General features: G+C 42.9%; 1 protein-coding gene across 3 annotated transcripts in view; it reads left to right on the forward strand.

Moving 5' to 3' along the window:
• The first annotated feature begins 3,124 nt into the window (after window positions 1-3,124).
• RGS17 (regulator of G protein signaling 17) overlaps window positions 3,125-20,214 on the forward strand; it is a 76,020-nt gene continuing 58,930 nt past the window's right edge. For 2 of the 3 annotated variants that reach the window (XM_052784690.1, XM_052784691.1), the window contains exon 1: window positions 3,181-3,296. The gene's annotated coding sequence lies outside the window, so the exon portion shown is untranslated. Of the gene's footprint in view, window positions 3,301-20,214 lie in introns of all 3 variants that reach the window. The other variant, XM_052784692.1, reaches the window with a different exon arrangement.

Genomic DNA, 20,214 nt, shown 5'->3' on the forward strand with positions numbered 1-20,214 from the left:
TTTGGGTTTTTTTAAGTTGAAGAGAGGCAGAGACTGCTATTAACTGAAGGTAGTCTTGAAGAGTTCACGACCATGAGAAATTTTAAACATCTTGTATTCTACAGGTAAAATATGAAGTTGACCGAAATGATACAGTCAACTAATAATTATGTAGACTTAATACTGAAAAATAAGGAACCTAACTTCATGTCCGTTAAAGTCAATAGGAATCCAGACATTAAAGATCACAAAGTTGAAGAAAAATGATTTTATTAGATTTATATGGACTCTTTGTACCAGAAAGCCTTCTCACATACACAGTGTTCTAGATTTTCACAAGTCCTTTTATAATGCATTGCTCCTTCCATTTCTCTTTTCTCAAAAGTGAGTGACAATTCATTGGAAAAACAATGACAACAGGTTTTAATTTAAAAAAAAAAAAAAAGAATGCATGGTAATAAGGAAACTGTTTGGGTTAAGAAATGCAAAAAAGCATGGAACAAGACACATGAACCAGGGAGAGAGGATAGAAAGGCCTGGAAGAAAAAGCCATTGAATGCAACTACAGGGCTCTAAAATAGGCACACGGATTAGGCAGTGGTCAGAACAGAGCAGCTGAACAGCTATTGAAAGGAAGTGGATTTATAAACACGAGTTCAAGCAACAACAAGGAATGGCTTCAGTGCAGGAAACTATGGTAAATAGGAATGGCTGGGCTTGTTCAGAGCTGTGGGAAACATTAACAGAGTCATAAAAAGCTGAAGACTTTTATTCATTTAAACATTTTAAGCATAGCTTTTTCAAACTTATAAAATTTTTAAATCTCTCCCCCCCCCCCCCCCCCAGTATATGGATAAAATTATTTCCTTTCATTCCTACCCATTACTCAGTCTCCCTTTTAGGTTGAACATCCGTATACACTTTCTACGTACCTATTAAATCTTTAGGAGAAGACATTTGCTTTGATCAGTTTCGTAGCTTTTGTCAGAGTAGAACTGTCTTCCTAATATTAAGCAGGTACTGAAGGCTTACTGTCTTCAGTATGAAGTCAATAAGCTCCAACATATGAGCTTGAAGTTAAACAAGTCTTAAGACTATTTCCTAAACATGGAGGCTTTTCTGAATTGAGGCCTTAGAATGGAACTGGTGCTCTTTAAAGCTGTAGAAAGATACCCAAGCAGTTATTTTAAGCATTGCAATTAACAAATAAAAACACTGTTAACACTTCATAAATACTTTTAATCCTTTTTAATGCTCTTCCGAGCACTATTTCTAAAGAAAGGGAATGTCAGCTAAATTTCCATAAAGACTTGAAAATTGCCTTGCACTCAGATGCTTAACTTGGAGTTACACCTACATCTTTATTTAGGTATGTAACTAAAAATCACCTGATTTTCTGAGGGCAAGGCTACACGTGTAGATAGCATGTTTATTAGGACACTTGGGATAGTTGGAAAAAACAATTTTTCAGGCCCTCAAGCTCTTCAAGTCTTAAATAAAAAAAGCTAAATATCAGTTGCTCTTAGTTTAGGCTGAACAATTCAAGAGAAGTCTGTTGATACACAAAGAGCAGAGGGGGATGTTTGTCAGTGAAAAGGTGGTAAGGTATGAGCAACTATAAGACAAAGAGGAGACAGGCTGCAAAAATTTTGCTTGGACAGAATGTGATATAAAATCAGTGATACAAGTGTATTCGGTTAGGCAATAACCTTTGCTATCAAGCAGAGTTATGACTTCCAGTTCTCACACTTCTCCTCCTTGAGGATGGAGATCAGAAGAAAATCGAAGTGATAGTTTCATGAGGAGTGACTTTTGGGGAAGTTAACACTGACTTTGGTCCTTGTGATTCAGAATTTGAGGCTTCTATCCCAGAATTCAAGAAGTAAGCCATAGAGCCATGACTGCGACTGCCATGTCGTTAAATTAGTTATGTTTTGAATACAGATTCCTGGGAGCCGAGATGTTTTTGATGTGCCTATGCTCTTACAGCTCTCATGCAAGTTAGCCCTTCTGGACTGTTTCCAATCCTCTTAATTTCAGCCCTACTAACATACGTGCAGTTTTGGCTACAGTTTTTGTAGCACTCCACTTTGGGATCTAGATGGGGTACACAGGTGTCTAGACCAGTTTTGCGAAGCACATCAATCCGGGTTGTTGGCGAGGCACAGTACCACCTTAATCTGGCCTTGTGCTTTTTTGTACCATCTTGCCAGATTGTTTTGGTGGAGCGGTAAGCGCAGCAATGTGTTCTCTCTTGAGACATTAACATTTCTGGAATCGTGGCATGATTTGACAGGATCCTGATGCCAAATATGTGTTTTTCCAGCGCTGTTGCCTTGAGGCATGTCGGGCTCCAGATTTTTAAGGTGCAGTGGGGAAGCTAAATAACGTTCTCTGTTGAGCCAAAACTTGGAAACTGGCGTTTGGAAAGCTGGGACAAACTAATGGGCAAGACCTGTCAGGATTCAGGATTCACAGCCAGATTTTCAGAACACCCTGATCTTGATTCTCACGGTTGCAACCAACAGATCTGCACTGGTTCTTTATTTAGGCATCTTGCTTCAGGTGCCCAACATCAAAAAGTTACTCAGCCACTAAATCCCTGCCTCTCTCTCGGCTGCACGAGGAGAATGAAGAGTTGGATAGTGGTTTATACACCCTTTTTTAATTATTATTTTTTTCTATTTGGACGCACCGATGTGGGGACGAGAATAAAACCAAGCAGGAGCCCAGCACTGCTAGTGCTTCTCTTTTTACCACCGCGGCGCATCGCTCCCGCCGTAGCAGCCTACCAGCCCAGAGGCTCGGATGCCGCCGCTCTGCCGCCCGGCGCGGGGCGGACCGCTGCCCCCGACCGCGGCCCCGGCCCCGGCCCCCGCCGCTCTCACAGCCCCCGGGACCCCCCCGGCCCGTCCCGCCGCACCGCCCAGGGAGCCTCCCCGGGACCAGCGGCGGAGCCCGGGGCGGGGCGGGGCGGGCCCTGACTCACCCGCCGGGGCCAAGCGGGGAAACTCCCGCTGCCGCCGGGCTCCGCCGCCGGTGGCAGGGCGCATGTGCGGAGCCTCCGCGCCGCTCCTCGCACCCTCCCTCCCTCTCCGCCGCCCTCCCTCCCTCCCTCCCTGCCTGCCTGCCTGCCTGCCTGCCTGCTGCCTGCCTCTCCTCCCGCCAGCTGCCTGCCTGCCCGCCCGCCGTCTCCCTCTCCCTGCCGGCTGAGGTGCTGAAGTTGGGCGGATGGCAGCAAAGCCGCTCCGCTAGGGACGAGCCGCACCAGCCCTTCCCGGGATCGCTCAGCGCCAACTGCACGCAGCCGGGCGGGGGTGGGTAAGGCGCTCCGCTTTTAGTTAAGCCTGAACCGTCTTCAACGGCATCAAAATGTCTGCTTTATACTGATGGACGGCGGGGGGGGACGGGGGACGGGACGGACACCAAAAAAACCACCAACCAAAGGGGGGGGGGGAGGAAGAGGAAGAGGAGGGAGGGGGACCAGAGGGAGGATGGATGAAGGGCGGTGGAGTGCAACAGAAAATGCATTTGCCGGGGGGACCGGCTGTGTCTGTGCGCGCGTGTGTGTGTGCGTGTGTGTGTGTGTGTGTGCGTGTGTAACAACGGGCGGCTGCGGCGCCGGGGCTGCAGGGTGGGGGGTGCGTGTGCGTGCGTGCGTGTCTCCGTGTGTGTGTCTCCCTGCCCGCGATGCACAAAGGGGTGGGGAGAGGTGCCGCCGGGCTCTGCCCGCGCCCTCCCCCGCCGCCCCCTTCCCCCGTCCCCCCGCCCCGGTTTGTGTCTCGGGTGCCGCGGCCCCACCGGGCGATGCCGCCGGGCATCCGCCGCGCCGGGAGACGCTGCCCAGCCCGGGGAGGGGGAGGGAGGGGGCCGCCCCCGGGGAAGCCGGGGGCACGGGCTGGCGGTGTGACAGCCGCCAGCCCGCGGATAAGGCAGCGCTCTTGCCTTTCCTCTTGACCTTCCCCTCCCTGTAACGCGGGTCTGTTCGGCTGGGGGGGGGGCGAGGTGTTGTAATTATTGTTATGATTATTTTAATCCGAGGAGCCGGCGGAAGGTGAGGGCGAGCGAACGAGTCGTTGCTCTAAGATCGAGAGTTGCTTTCCTATCCCTCCCTCCCCCCGGCCCCCGTTCTCGGCCGCCCGTACCGGGCCGGGTCGGGCCGGGCCGGGCCGGGGCCAGGGGCCAGGGGCCGCCCCCACCCCGCTGCCGGGGCCACCGGCCGCACCGCCCTCCGCGGCCCCCGGGCGGCACCCAGCCTCCCCCGCCCGCCGTACCCTGCGGCACCGCCATCCCTCTGCCCCGGCCTCCGTCCCGCCCCTCCCCTGGAAATGTCGGCGGGATGCGGGCGGGGGCGGTGGGGCGGCGGGTGGAGCAGGTGGCCGGGCGCGGCCGGCGGGGCAGGGGCTGCTCCCGGCCCCGGCCCCGGCCCCGGCCCCGGCCCCGGCCCCGGCGCCGGTGCGGAGCAGCGCGGGAGAGCGCAGCGCCGGCACGGCCCCGAGCAGCGCGGGGCTTCCCTGCGCCCGGGGAAACACCGGCTGCCGCCGCTTCCCGGTGCTGCGGGGGATGCTGTAGCGCTGCCCAGCCGCCGAGCCCCGCGGTGTGCTGCTCCTGCGGTTCCTCGCCTCGCCTCGCCTCGGGACGAAACCGCCCGCGATTAAGAAAGCTGAGGTTGCCTCGCTTGCGCGGCTGTCAACCCTGTATGGCACGATTTATAGCCACCGCGTCTTGTTGATTTAGAAGGAAACCTCACCCGCACTGGCAGGCTTCGAACTGGCAGGGCTAAAATTCGGGTTTTTTGGTATTTGGTTTCTTCATTTCCGTATCGGGATTTTCACCAACATGTGGCATAGGTTTGCAGCCAGATGCTTTTGCAAAATGGATGAAATCTCAAATACCCTGCTAGGTAAATGTAAGGAAGTTACATATCGTCTGGCAATACTGTTATGGGTAACAGGTGATAAATAGCTTTCTACAAATGTAATATCCATGCATTGCAAATGCGGGGAGTTCTATAAAGGAAGTTAATTCTTTTTCACATCAGTGGATGCTAGTGTCATCACCCTTACGTAAATCACTAGGGAATTTTCCCGTGGCACCAGCCATTTGGGCAAACGAATTATTTAACCTTTATGGAGAAACCGTTACACACTGTTATCACAGTTACCAAATACATATTTTTATTTGAGTTCATACTCAGAATAAGCAAAGTCCTAATAAAAGGTGTATGTGCCCCACCCCAGTAAGTTTACGGCCTAAGGCGCAAAGGCTATGATACACACCAGTACTTACCTCCCTAAAATACGTGAGCGTTAGACATTTAAATGTCTTTCTCCGTCGGGGTCTTAGATCCTTTTAAGTAGCCAAAATAAGAACATAATTTGATTAAAAGCACACGATGAAAAAAATTGCTACAGTGAGTTGAACATCTAGTCCAGTATCCTGGCTCTGAGTATAGTCATTAGCAGATGCTGAAGGGAAGAAAATGTAAGAAGCAGGATTGGTATACAGCGATCTTTTCCTGGTATATCCTTTCAAGTTCCAGCAAACCGTAGTACAGGGATTTCTTAAACTGGAGTTTGCTCCCAGACCATCATATTTAATACGCCCTTGAATTTCTCTACTCCCTTTTTTTAATGCGTGTATACTTTAGTCTCCACCACATTCTGTGGCAATGAGCGCCACAATTTAATTACGATTTGTGTGAAGAAGTACTTCCTTTTGTTTGCTATGAACCTGCTGCCTGATAATTTCATTCGGTGCTCCTTAGCTTTCATATGTGACAAGGAGCACACGCTGTGTCTGTGCAAGGTGCTAGGAGTGTCCTCTCACACCAGAGCAGATACAGCGCTGGCAGTTCAAGTCCCTTCATTTTATCTATCACTGAGTTGAGAGGTCTGCCTAGAGGTGTAAAGCCGTATTCAGCCCTCGGTCTTTATGTTGAAATCTACAGATAAGAATAGTCATTCTTTTTCTCGTTATGCAACATGGACACTTGTGCACAAAGAATTGCCCTGAACCCATGAACTCATTTCAAGAAGGCTACTGAAAAGCTGTTAGTTGAAAATTAGCTCCCTGCACTATTGATTTGAATCGAAATCTGACTGACAGCTTGGTGAAAAATGCCCTATCCTAATCCAGTTTTCTACCTACCCTGAAAACAAGATGAAATGTTTTATTCTCAAACTGCAATTCTTCACTTTTAAGAAGTATACTAAATACAAAATGCAAGCTGTATGTCGAGGGACATATATCTATGAACTCTGTACATTTGAATTAGCATCACTTCCAGTTGTTCTGTGTAACGTTCATTATAAGGATGTGCATACTGAACAACATGCATAGTTTCAAAAGTAAAGTTTAAATGTCCCATAAAATCTGACTGATCTGGAAGGAGCTGTGACACCAGTTTTTCTCCCCAAGACTACTCCTGAGTTTGAATCATGCTTGAGGAGCACTAGTATTGATCAGACCAGCATCACAGAAAGCTTCCCTCATCTCACCGGTAGCCCCATTTTGATTTCCTCACAAGAATAATAGAGGAGTAAGAGACCAGAGAACTACAAAAGCACAACCAGGACCCACAGACCCCAAAGTTCTCACAGTTTGAATTCGGCAGCAGGCACAACTTGGAGCAACACAATCCACGGCAGAACGTGGACAAGTGGAAAATGGTAGAAACCCACATGAGTTGTGAAATCCTTCACAAAAAATAAAATACTGGGAACCTCAGATGCAGTAATCCTCATCTCCCAAAGGACTAAAAGAAGAAGAGACTGAGTGGCATCGTTACGAAGACAGGATAGGAGGGATGTTAGCCAGTCTCAAACTAAATGTGAGAATGATTTTCCACTTATAAGTGGCATATATGTGTATATATATGTGGCAAAACATATATATATATTATATGAACTTTCCTTCATAGAAAATAGATTAGCTTGAATAGATTTTACAACCCTAGTATCTTTTAAATAGCACTTTCTTACTTGTATGCTTCACACGCATGCGTTTAAGTATGAAACATACGGAGATTCTTATGAATACACTAGAAGTGTACTAAGTGAAACAGTATTAGCTCTTACAGAGATGTTCATCACAGTTCCATTAGCTCCCTCCTGACGTGTCTCCAATATGTCAGGCAGGGATTTATTTTGCTCGTCTACCAAGGTCTCAGCTTCAGCTTTTTTAATCAAAAATATATCTTCACCATACTCGTAGTGCTTATTCTGTGAATACAGAATGAGTTTTCTAAGAACAGAAAATTCATGTGCTAATTGGCTTGAGTAAAAATTAGTTAAAAACTAAATCCTTCAAGAAATACAGCATTTCTGTTGGCCTATTCTTTGTCCTAAGTAGTCTTCATAATGAAATAATGCAATCAAACTTTCCATACTGTTAATTAATTAAAAGCTTGTGCACAGGGTATAAAAAACAAATGAATAGATTAAGTTGTAATTAAGTTTATCTAGTCATGGTTATAGCTAATGGCTATAACTATACAGGCTGTAAGTAAGCTTGTGTGAGCAGCTTTGCTGCTGACTCCTGGGGGCTACCGCACCCTCCGAAGGAGCTCAGCCCTTTGGCTTGGCACCTCTGCAGGTCTTGGCTACAGTGGGTCTGAGATTGGGAGCTCCATGCACGTCTCTGATCCTCCGGCAAGTTAACCGATTCAGAGAGATCTTTTCTGCAAAGATTTTGTGTCTCAACCCAAAGTCGGGTGTCTGCTCTCGAAAGGTTTCCCTTGGCACTGCTGCTGTCTCTAACGTGCACAAAGGAAGCAGCCATGCAGTGTGACTGTGGCAGGAACTTCGGGGAACGCTTAAAGCACACAAACAAATGCACTCAGGGTCTGCACTGCTCCTCCTGCCCAGCCACCATGTAACCTGGGCCTCGGCTAAACGTGGGTCCTCCAAAGCAATGCAGGGGCTTGATTCCCTAGCATGCTTCATCTGCTTTGCACTGCTCCAGTGATGCAAAATAGATGTAAACTAATTTAAATGATGGGTGTGCTTTGAATCGTTTGTGCTGTTCTGGTACATTAATGAATCTGGGCTTAAATTTAAAAAAAAAAAAAAAAGAATAAAAGTAATGCAATCAATTTAAGATTGATTCTGTCCTATCTTCCTGTGAGTTTTGAGTGATAGCTTTGTCTTTAAGTTGCTTGTTTATAAAATATGAATGAAATGCTTCTTACCTTTCATACAATCGAAATTTTCATGTTATTTTCTTTGTAAGAAAATGGAAGTAAGTTCCTAGAGATCAGTAAATTTCTAAACAGAATGTCTGTGGGGAATTACAGGTAGGGAGGTGGAATAGAAATAAAAGGTTAATAAAATCTTAAATCCTGAAGCCAAGCATTACATATTACTTAAAGGCACTCAGACATCTTAAACACTGCATCTGCACTGCATAATCTTTCTCCATGCAAAAATACTATATATCTAGCCTAGTTTCTTCAGTGAGAAAGAGAGTAAATTAATGAGTGATGCATTAACACAGCTATGCAGCTTCTGCTACCAAAGCAGCTTCATTTAAACCAGCTTGGCTGCTCTCTCCAGTGATGCCAGCTCTGTGCTTGCTGAAATATGAGAAAGATCTCAAGCTGGACCACTCTAGTTAAGTTAGCCCTAACTCTGTACGTACAGGCTAGCAGAGAGTGTGCCAGAGTAATGCTGCCTTCAAGGGAGACTGCCACTCTGTCATGGCACCCCGCTGTAAGAGACAGTTGATTATGCCACCTTGTTCTGTAATTTTACTTAAGTGCAAGTCCAAGCAAGACTTAATCTTACTGTGTTTTAGGAAGGCTGAATATGGCTTGGGCTGGTTTGCTGTGTTATGCTTTGCTGTGTTGTGTTTTGCTGTGCTGTGGTGTGCTCTAACGATGTCTTCATTTATCAGCAACTCATGTCAATTACAGTGAAATAATCCTATGAGATAAGGCAATTAAAGCACAGGGATCATGGATGAAGGCTGTCATGGTATCCTTAGCACAGCACTTTCATGCCTACTGTAGTTCAGACAGCTTTCACATGGGAGAGCTCAAAACACTGGGCACCCCAAGAGGCAATGTGTCCTAGGCACGTCACAGCCGCGGCGAGGAGCTGCAGGAAGTCCTCACGTTTTCCACAGTACCCCTGGCCGGCTGGTATCACCATATACACACTGATCTCCTAAAAGCCTAAATCAGAGGAAAATGTATAGTAAATTTTTAATACCATTGTTACTGTTTATCGTTTATGTAATGAGAGCAACCTTCTGAAGGAATTTCTTATCCAATCCACCTTATTATGACAGCACTGCAGGCAGCATGTGCCCTCTGATATTCACATTGCACCAGACCTTTGGGTGGTGTAGATGCTGCTTTCTCAAATGATTTGCATCATATGAAAATCAAGAGCAGTGAGTAATAACTTCCTGTACAAGGGCTTCACAAGTAGCCCTGTTTTAATGAATGTAGGTGGGAAGTGTAGTCCTAATTACTCAGTGTCCAAAAGGCACTTTTATTTCCAAGTCTCATGTTCAGAAATTACAAAGTCCTAAAATATTAATCAGATACTTCATAGCTTTCAAGATGGGTTTGGGAAGAGAGGAGTGAGATGCAGAAGTTATTTTTTATCTTTCACATATAATGGTTTAAAAATATATTCACAAATTCTTTTGATGCTTAACTCTAAACTCATTTGTTGCAATGCAGTTGTCATATAATGGTCTGATAATCTAACTGATACAGCTTGATATATCTGGTAATCTGGTAACTAGAGTCTTAATTCATAGCATTTTTTCACTACTGTATATATTATATGTGTCCAAATATTCTTATAAACACTTACTGACTCTCACAATGTAAAAAACCCAGACGATAATAATAGAGTCTCAGCTGTATGGTAAGCATCGTGCTGACCAGAATAGACAAGGATGTTTTCAAATTCTACGTCTGATTATTTGATATGTAAAATCAAGTCATAGAGCTACCACAAAAATAGGAAGTACTCGTGTGGCGAGGATCTTGAAAAGGCTAGAGGGAATACCTCTGCCCAGTGAATGCAGCAACTTCATAAACGATGAAGTTATGAAAGCGGCAGCTTTGAGCTGATAGGTCATGTAGGACTGGGCATTGGTCAGTGATGCAGTATACAGTGCTTCACTATACAGAAATCTGACTGTTTATTGGATTTGTCCTGAGCTCTCTCCGCAGAAGGACCATCCTGTATCAAGTATCTGTCTCAAAGCCTATGTCTGCACTGCAAATTGCAATGTACGGTAGAGATATCTGACAAAGGTTGGACATTCAAAAAATTTAGTTAAAGCGGCACTGAGCCCTGTGCAAGCAAATGACCTTATTTTACCTCTACTATCTGTATGTCATCTTGTATCCTGCAGTTATAGACTACTCAGAAACTGAAAAATCCACTGTTGAAATTTTTCTATTTTTAAGCTAAATGGCTTCTGAGGGCATTTACCATGAAATATGTTCCATACTACTTCAACCGTTGTCTTAGCTCTTCTTAAACCTGTTTCAATTGATCGATAACCCTCTTCATCTAAGGACATCACAACTGTTGTTTCAATAGCAGTCAGTAGAAAATACAGAAGTAACATGGCTTTCACATGGCTGTCTAAGATTTCAGCGTTATGTAGCTGAGGTAGCACAGCTCTTTTGGGTGCAGGATTGCACTGAGCACTTCGTTTACTTGTCACGACTCTCAGTTCTTGTTAGAGTCCCAGGTTATGTCTCTGTAAAATAACAAAAGCCTGAGCTTGCGCACCAGAACTTGATCGTCTATGCACTAAATCGTTAGAACGGTCCCAGACCTGGCTGGAAAGTTACCACAGCCCAGGGACCGTTCCCAATAAAATGCTTCCATGAGGCTGTCCTGTTATCCAGAGCAGGTCAGTCATAATTATACAAATATAACTAAATTGGCCATTTGGCCTCAGAGCCAGAGAACAAGCCCTGGAATTGCTTAGCTTTCCAGTACAGACACGTCATATTTCTTCAGGTTATAGCCTCTGACTTTGGCCTGCATCCTTTCTTCTTAGGCGTATGATATTAGATTCAACCAAAGTAAATCCGTGTTTGCTGTGATTTACTTACCAATGGATCCAGATCACCTTAAGTCAGTGATTTGTCCTTGTTGGCTTATATTGTTCCCTTGATATTTGCCTCCTACAAACAATAGCATTAGCGATTTTTATGGTTCCTTCTGTTTTGTTCACAATAGAGGGGAAGGTGGTTGAGTCATATAAAAGAACATATTCTTGAAGGATCCAGTTAGAAACACACCTGCTTAATAACTATTCCCCATTTTTCATTTCAGACCAAGATTTATCAGGTTTTAACACATTTAATGTTTATCGTGTTGATTTTTATCATGTTTATTCTACAATCACAATGTTGTGTGTACTAACAGAAGTCAACATATTTATATTGACAATATAGCCATCAACTTTAGCCATCAAATTGCTAATCTTATATAAAATACTAATATAACCATCTCATACCAATCTCAAATATATATAGTTTTAAAATCTGTATTTAGCATAACTCATATTGAATGGCTTTAATTATACTGAGTTAATTCAAGTCCTTCATGTGTTTATTACTATTAATATTCTATCAAATCTGTGGGATAAGGTTCATATGATTTATGTTCACTATTTCTTTCATATATCACAGGAGGGAGAATTGTTCAAGCATATTCAGCAAGGAAGTGTAAAGTTTAGGAAGGGGGAGTGGCTCATATCTGTATGTGCATGATATAATAGGAAAATTATATACCTTATGTGACTTTACTTCTAGTGAGCAATTTTTTTGGTCAGGCATATAATGGTGTGACAAATACTGTGACCTGGTTTCATACAATGTGTAAAAGCAGGTGGCATTTCAGGAACTTTTAAGAAAATTCAAAACAGTAAGAGAGGAGGGGACTATCCTTGATATTATTATTATTTTGAGAATCTAGACAGTTTAGTAAGCACTGAGAACAAATGCAGAACACATTATGAAAAGGCTCTTACTGTCTTTCCAGACTTCTGGGATTTAGACCTAGTAAGTGTTTTAAGATAATTGTCCCATCATGCCATCTTTTCTACGAGCTCACTTTTCAAACAACCACATCACCTCTGCATACTGGGACAACAGCACTGCTATTTCACAGAAAAGAAATAGAGATATATTTCAATTAAGCGATTACAGGATCACACAGTAAAATAGTGGCAGATGCAGAAATTAAATATAAGGGGCAAAATTCTTGTTGATTTCAAGGGTCAAAATTTAACATTAAGAATCTTGTCTCCCACTTCACTTGACAGCTTCCCTTTTACCAAAGTAATGCTCACATATAAAACATCAGAGAGAGCTTAAGCTCCAGAAAATCTCCATATCTAGAAAATCTCCAGGACAAAAATGGGAATTTGCAGTTGAATCAGAAGTCAGTCTTTCTGATCAAATATTCTCAGGCATTCTGACGATGACCAGAGCAAAATCCATCCAATATAATTACACTGTTCCCTTGAATATGTAACCTGAATATCAATATGAAAAGTATTAGTTATGGCCATGTTAGAAAAAAAATCCTCAGTAAGCAGACGACTTCAAAAACATGAAGACTTTGGATGGTTGAGCAATGTAGCCCTACATTTAAAAAATCAGAAGAGAAAATGGAAGCATATAGGAGGTAGCATGATACCTTCTGCATATATCTCCTGACATTCAGCTCATCAGTTCTTTAAAACAGTCTGGGATTTTTGTGATCCATTAAACCATTACCTGTAGATCTGTCATTCTCATAAAATGAGTATACAGTAAAAATACAGTAAAACTAATCAAATAACACCTGCTCTAGCTTTACAAAATTAAGTATAAAAAAATTCTATGCATAAAAGATCCTGGAAGGTCACAGTTGTAATACACACAAGAAAATGTTTTTGCAGGTAATAACAAAGAGTGGACTTAAGTAGTCAACTCATGCCTAATTCTAGTAATGAATGCAGCATACCTTTTCTAGCCACAGATTACTCTGAATTTTAACAACACTGCATTCTTGGGCTTGATCAGAGCTTGGTCTAGGTGAGATGCTTTAATCAGTCTGTATCAGCATATACTTTATATGTGCTTATATATATTTCTTTGTAATTTAGCCTAAGATACTTTGAATTAATTGCCTTCTGCTTACACAGAGAGAGAACACATCCATGGGCTGTGGCATAAGTTACCACCAATCAACTCCTCTAGTAAATTTCCCTGAAGTATGCTGATGGCCCAAGTAAATGCAATGTAGTTTATTTCTTGATGAAAAGAAGTAAGTTATTACATGTCCCTGTAAAGATGGGGGGAAAAGATCTCTTTGAATTCAAATAAATAGGGTCTAAAAGAACTTCAATGTAAGAAGACTAAATTTGTCTGAAAGCCTAATTTATTGCAGACCCAGCTATAGATGGAATTCAGTTGTTTTAAGGTTCATAGGGGTTTTAAGACTCCAAATAATTGAATTGCTATTAATGTGTAAGGCATTTTTCCATTAACTTGAATGGACTTCTGTGGCAGAAACTGTTCTTACAAGCAATGCTAGCCATCAGTCATATTTCAAACGTGATTGCAAGGCTCTATTTAGGCTCTGTTAAGTAGAAGCTGTTCTGCTGGACAGTGAGATCATACACAGCAGGGGGACTGAATGCCACTGCACCCTGTGCTGTGAGGTACTAGCTGGCATCACCTAAAAACACGATTTTATGTTTTAAACCCAAGCTGGGTACTATTCATATAGCAGACTTTCTTTTTTTTTTTTTTTTCCTGTGTTAAACCCTGAGCTATGTAGGTGAGAGACTGTTTTAAATTGTGCTACAGCCCTATCCTCTAAGGTACAGAGTGTATCCACCACAGTGCCAAGCAGCTCAACTGCTATCGAACCAGGCTGGCAGCATGTGCTCAGCAGCAGTCTGGATTAGCCTGCTTTTCATTAGTATGGCCAATTCCAGCAGGTGGCTTAGTAGTAGTTTTAGGAACATTGGAAAATAAGAACATAGGCTGGAGGGAACACCCTGGCTAATTGCATCCCAATCTCTGGCTGTTTCCAGCAGCCCGTTCTTACCTTTCCTTCTTTTTCTGGATCAAGTTAATATTAAAAGCTAGAATTTTTTTTTTTACATCTATTCTTACTCAAAGGCTGTTCCAGAGCTTCTGTTGAAAACCTTTTTCTCATTTCCAGCCACATTCATTCAAAGACAGCTTATTCCCCATTTGTTCTTGTGCAATCATCTGTATTAAATTGGTCTTCCTCCCTTCCATTTTCCCACCTGATACACTCATCTCCCTCCCCTTTAAATATTTGTCCCAGTAATGCTCTTTAGATCAAGCAGATGTCAGAAGATGGAGGGAACCCTCAGAATGCAAAATCTTCATACCTTGTGAAGAAAGGGGGCTCAAATGCCATGGCAGCAGCACTCCTTCCAACCACAGAACGCCTCCTCCAGCCCTTTCCCTTCATAACTTCACCTGTGGAGCTCCCTGGAGTAGGAATGCAGTAGGCTGCGTGACTACTCCATGAGCATCCTCTCACTCCCATTTACATAAAGGCATCCCTTGCTAAGAATTATTCAAGGTGCAGCTGCCACCTAAAGAAATCTTAGAAGTGTGCTGCTTGAGTTTCAGTGCTGTGACGCAGTGCGATCCTTGCTGTGAATAGTGGCAGCAAAACACATGAGATCATGTGTGTAAGACTCACCTACATAAACTTGGGGGGGAGGGGCTAAAAGTGTCTTTTTTTTTTCTCTATCACCAAAATACATTTCCATGTTGATCTGGATACAAGAAAGCTTCAGTATCAGTATAATTTCTCCTCTCAGACAAAATGGCTTTTTCAGGAAACTTCTGTAAGTTACTTATAAGTGCTTCTCAATCTTGGCATCTTGTAGGACTAGATAAATAAACAAAATATTAATGTAGACACTTAGATATGTCTAGAAGAGCAGGGTTCCAGCAGTAACAACTGTGTGATGCAAATGCTTTGGTTCACCTACATGAGATTGCACAGGACAAACAAAAATGTCATCGCTTTGATTTGTTGCTGCATGAGTTACCTTCAGAAGAAAAGTCTGATCGTAAGAGAAAATTAAACATTTGTCAAGGAAATGAAGAATCTGGGCCACTAGGATGGATTGGCTGATGATTATTCTTAGAGTTCAGTTCTGTTATGAACTTGGTATTGTTGACCCACTTGCAGACTCGAACGGAAACAGATCATGCTGCTTTATGAAGGTTTTGCACTCACATCTAAAAAGTTGTCTTTACACCCAAGAAGAGGTTTGAACTGACCATAAGCATGCCATATCCTTTATTCTGCTTGCTACCATCCTGCCTCTTACTATGCACTGAGAAAAATACTCAGCCCTATCTCAGGACAGGGACCTCTCGAGGAAACAAAATTTGGCTGTGCCCAAACTTATGCTGGCTGAATAATGACCAAACGCCTCATGTGATCAGCAGGCAGCTGTGCCCCCCCCCCCCAAATGCAATTATAACATGACCTCAGTTCATTTTTTATATTAAAAAAAAAATTGCATTGTTGAAACAAACATAAAGCCATTCAGAAACCATCTAAATTTGGCTTCCAGACTGTTTCAGGTTTCAAATGCCTTGTCACTGCTTCTGAGTGATATATAATGGAAATATAAAGGTCAGTACTATTAGCACATTGAAAACATTTCCATCCATATCTCCTTCCTAAGATGTTGCATGGGTGACATGCCAGCAGGCAACATGTGTCATGAGTATTATCTACGGGTCTCAGAAAAGTCCCCTGATCGGAAAAAGCAGCTACCCCAAGGTTGTAGGTATGCGTACACCATTTGTTAAAGGCCAGTCTGGAGCTCAGACACCCCAACAAACATGTGGGGACAACACTGCATTAGTCTGGATGCCCAGGTGATGAGCACTTATCTTTTGAGTGTCCAGTGGATCCTCCATCAGGCACTCCACATTGCGGCCAGGCCCAAGTGCCTGAGCCTCCCTGGCCCTGCTGCTATCACGATGCCACACACAGGCACAAGAAATCTTGTCTACTCTTTCACAAGACAGCGATGTGGATGGCCCATGGGAACTTGCCATGCTTACAGCTGGCAGGGACCTGTAGTTTTTGTCCCCTTGTAAGCAAAGCTTCTCAAAGGCAGAAAGTTTCCACAGCACATGGTTATTCTTACTAGGACTCTAAACTAATCAGCAGCTCTCCAAAATCAAAATTTCGTGTGTGGATTTAGATGCAGTATTGTTGGCAAGAATATCTAACCTTTGTCAGTCTTTCTCCAGAAGTCATCGGTCATAGCACAATTATAGCAATAAGGCTGTAAGTTAGGGTGAAGTCAGAGAAAGAAAATTCAAGAAGCTTTGAGACATTTAGATTGTCTTTGAGAAGTGTCTATAACTTTTTTCCAGAATATTAGTGAGAATGGGAAGGTTAGAAGTAGATCTGCAGTGGTATAGAGGGTCAGGGGCCAGGGATGGTTTCTGACAGTAGGAGCAGACATATACTTTCTTAAGGTGCTTGGTGCTACCGCATCCTGAAAGATGGAATAAAAAATATTCTCCACAAAAGTATCATAGTAGTTGCCCACAGGTCTATCCCGATGAGGAAACATGTTAGTCCAAATCAATAATTGCAAGGCAAAACTCCTTCCTATGTTTCCACACAATGGAATGATGAACATGGACACAGGCCTCCACCCTAGCAGAAAAATCTACAAAATCTTACTTTGTGACCAAACGTGCAGGCAGTTCAATTGAATTCTGACTAGTTCTTTCCACAAAACTACAAAAAATTTCCCTGCAGGAGGAAGTGCTTGAGTCAGCTCCACAGAGAACAGAAGTTTATCCTATTCACTAAGTGGGATGAATCTTCTATTGAGATGCTAAATATTGTCTCATTGCCTTCCATAAGATCTAAAGAACTTTTTATGCCACATTTATATTCATTGTGAGCCTTTTGCCCCTGGCTCTCCAGCTGTTTCCCTGCTTACATCCTGAGGCAAGACCTGCTGAACTTGGGGAGCAGGAAGACTGAATTATTGACAGGGATGGTCTACAGAAAATTTTAGAGTGTGTACACCTCAGAATTGGCTATCCAGATCTTCCAGGAAAAGGAACAAATCTCAAGAGCAGAACTAATAACCAGCACAGACTGAGAGAACACAGAGATGTTAAAAGGACCTTTGAAGTGTGAAAGGGCAAGAAACAGGCATAATAGACACAGAGATTGTAATGGTAGATAGCAATGAAGGGTACTGAAGTGAGAACATGAGTGTGGATGCTAGTTTCTGAAGGAAAAAGGAAAATAGTGAACAAAAGGTGAATTAAATGACTACAGTGATACAATCTTGGAAGTATGGAATAGGAGAGTAGGATGCTGAAAAGTCAGGGAGCAGAGGGAGGCTTTTTGCTATGGAAATGGCAAAGAGAGAGGGATTTTAGAGCTCAGAAAAATGAACAACAGTATTTTGCAACAGATGAGATGGTAAGCGAAGGAGAGAGGAGTCATTGGTGACTGAAGTTAAAAGGTTGGGAATAAAGTGATTTGAAAGATTATAGTACAGAACAGAAAGGAAAATTTGGAGAGGAGATAAAGACATTTTCTCTCCATCCGATGAATTTAAATTGCCAGTGCAACATCAAGGAGAAGAAAGCCATCCACCGGTGTGTGAGAGGCTGAAAAGTGCAAGATCTCACCAACAGTAAACTGACTACATGGGTGCCAGTGTAGACTTAAGGCAGTAGGGGAGCATGTTGTGGGAAAAAGAAATCCAGCAGTAAAGAGCTAGAAGAAGAAGGAGGAGATGCTGAAGAATTTTATAGTAAGGACTGAGGGGAATGGAAGAAATATAGTAACATTTTTTAAATAAAAGCTGATTTCTAATAGCTTTTGATTATTAGACGATGTTTGTAGCATCTGAGAAATTCAGTCTTTATAAGGAGATGTTTGTTCAGCCTGAATATTAGGAAAGATATTACTCAAGTCCTGTTTTAAAAAAAGTGTTAAAAATTAGAGTAATTCCTTTATGTGTAATAAATAATGACATATGGACAACATCAGAACAACAACCAAAAAAAGCCACAAAAACCAGGTTTGGTTTTCCTTTGCTATCTGCAACTAGAATTTCCTCCTGAGGCACTCAAAACTATGTGCCATTCAACTCAATTTCCTCAATCTGGAGATAACAGGAGATCAGAACTAACAATTAGGTAACATTTCTACTCCCTCTCCTCTTTTCTGATCCTACCCCACACTCAAAATAAGTAAGACACCTCTGGCTAACTAAGAGCAGACGACCTTCTGGAATAGAAAGGAGATCAACTTTTCCAAAGCTGTGCTTTCTTTGGATCTGGAGATCTGCACATGAAGAGAAAGAAGGCAGACAACTTTTGATAGTAATAAAAGCTCATGCCATTCCTAGATTTGCTTTATGCAGCAAATCTACTGCAGGCCTTTCTTATCCACAGCATGCTTTCTATTACAGGACTAAGGTACTAAGGAAAAAGGTACTATTGAGCCAACTGCAAGTCTCCCAAAGATTTTATTGCTGTTAGAGATAATTCAAAATTTCATTGTATCCTGATCAATACCCTTAAAATTTAAAAAATGATTTTGTTTCATTGTTTTTAAAAAAAGTCATTTTCCACCATCCAAAATTTCCCTAATATTATTTTTGAGCAATTCTGTTTATGGAAGATGCATAAATATTACAGTAGCATAGTTATTGGCAACACTGGTGTCCTGAGTACCAACCCTCTGGTAAACAGAAAATGGCTGTTTCAATAATGTCTGAATATACATTCTGGGATCACATCTAAGATTTCCATATTTTTAGGGACAGAGGCATTACTAATTGTCATTCTTTTTGAGGAAACCATAATTTTTAGACAGAAACAAAAAAATGTAATTAAAATATTTCACTTAATTTAAATATTTCCTACAGCTCCATTTTACATGCAGTGTTCCAGGATGAGATATTTGTGCATAGGTTGAACTGGCATAGCATAGAGATAGGCAAGGAAGAGTTTATCTATCTTCTTCACTCAAACTGGGATGACAGTAGCTGGTGTATGCACCTTGACCCCAATCTGCTACAGAGATTAGGCATCCAAACCAGGACTTAGTTGGCTTTCAGTCCTCTGTATCTAAGAACCCCCAATATCCCATTCCCCTCACACCCTTAGGTACCCAAATTTCCCCAGTCAAGTGCCTTGAGTGCCTATTACTCATGGTTGGAACTGCTTCCAGCTAAGTAAGTCACAACCACCTCTCATCAGGACATGTTTTCTGCCAGAGATCCCAGAGAAGCTCGGTCCAGGAGACATGCTGAGAGTGTGCTTCTCATTTCCTAAAAGAGCTGAGCTCATCACAAAACACAAGACACAAACGAACTGTCATTCCAAAACACAGCCAGAGAAGGAGGCTGGTCAGAAGTAAGTTTTGTGGTTGTTTCAGCCCTCCTGCCCTCACCAAAACTGTTGCCATTTTCTCAATTTTTCTTTCATAAGGTAAAGCAGGAGGGACAGCTCTGGCCAGGACGTGAGACACCTGGGTTCATCCCTTGTGAATCTGAGGGAGTTCAGACCTTCCTTTCCCCATCACAAGTTTTGTGTCCTGAAGATATTCAAAGGGAGAAATGGTCTCCACTATTCCTGTTGACACTGTGCTGCTTTGCAAAAAAACCTACCTAAAACCCCGTCAAACAATTAAAGAGTAATTAGCCAGAGAGGCAACAAAGTACCCACTGTTACAATGTTCACCTTGGAGCAGGAACACCTTGATTTCTGCCCTGTTCTAAGCACTAAAGAGTGTGGGAGCCACATTATTTAATCTTTGCAATATTGAATAAAAGCAAGAAAGCACATCTGCTGTTTCCTTTTTCAAAGCATAGCCTAGTCCTTAATGTGTTTTTAAAAGGGATAACTCGGGTCTTAAATTTAGGAGAGGGCCATGGCTGCAAATCTCAGTCATTCTGCAGTTCAGACTGGGTTTCTCAATCCCGGGAAGGGGCAGGGTAAAGCACTCTCTTGGTCACCGATCTTCCACTCCTGGTTGTGCAGCAGCTTAAGCCAGTCTAAGCCAGAACTGCTGCTCCTCTCTCCTTGCCACATGTCAGTGACCACAGTGAATCAGTTCAGAGAGTTAATCCATCTCACAACTCATCATTTGTTTCTACAGAGTTAGTTTTCTGCCACAACACCAACTTGATTTGGGTTAC

This window comes from Harpia harpyja, chromosome 4, assembly GCF_026419915.1.
Source record: "Harpia harpyja isolate bHarHar1 chromosome 4, bHarHar1 primary haplotype, whole genome shotgun sequence".
Lineage (NCBI taxonomy): Eukaryota > Metazoa > Chordata > Aves > Accipitriformes > Accipitridae > Harpia > Harpia harpyja.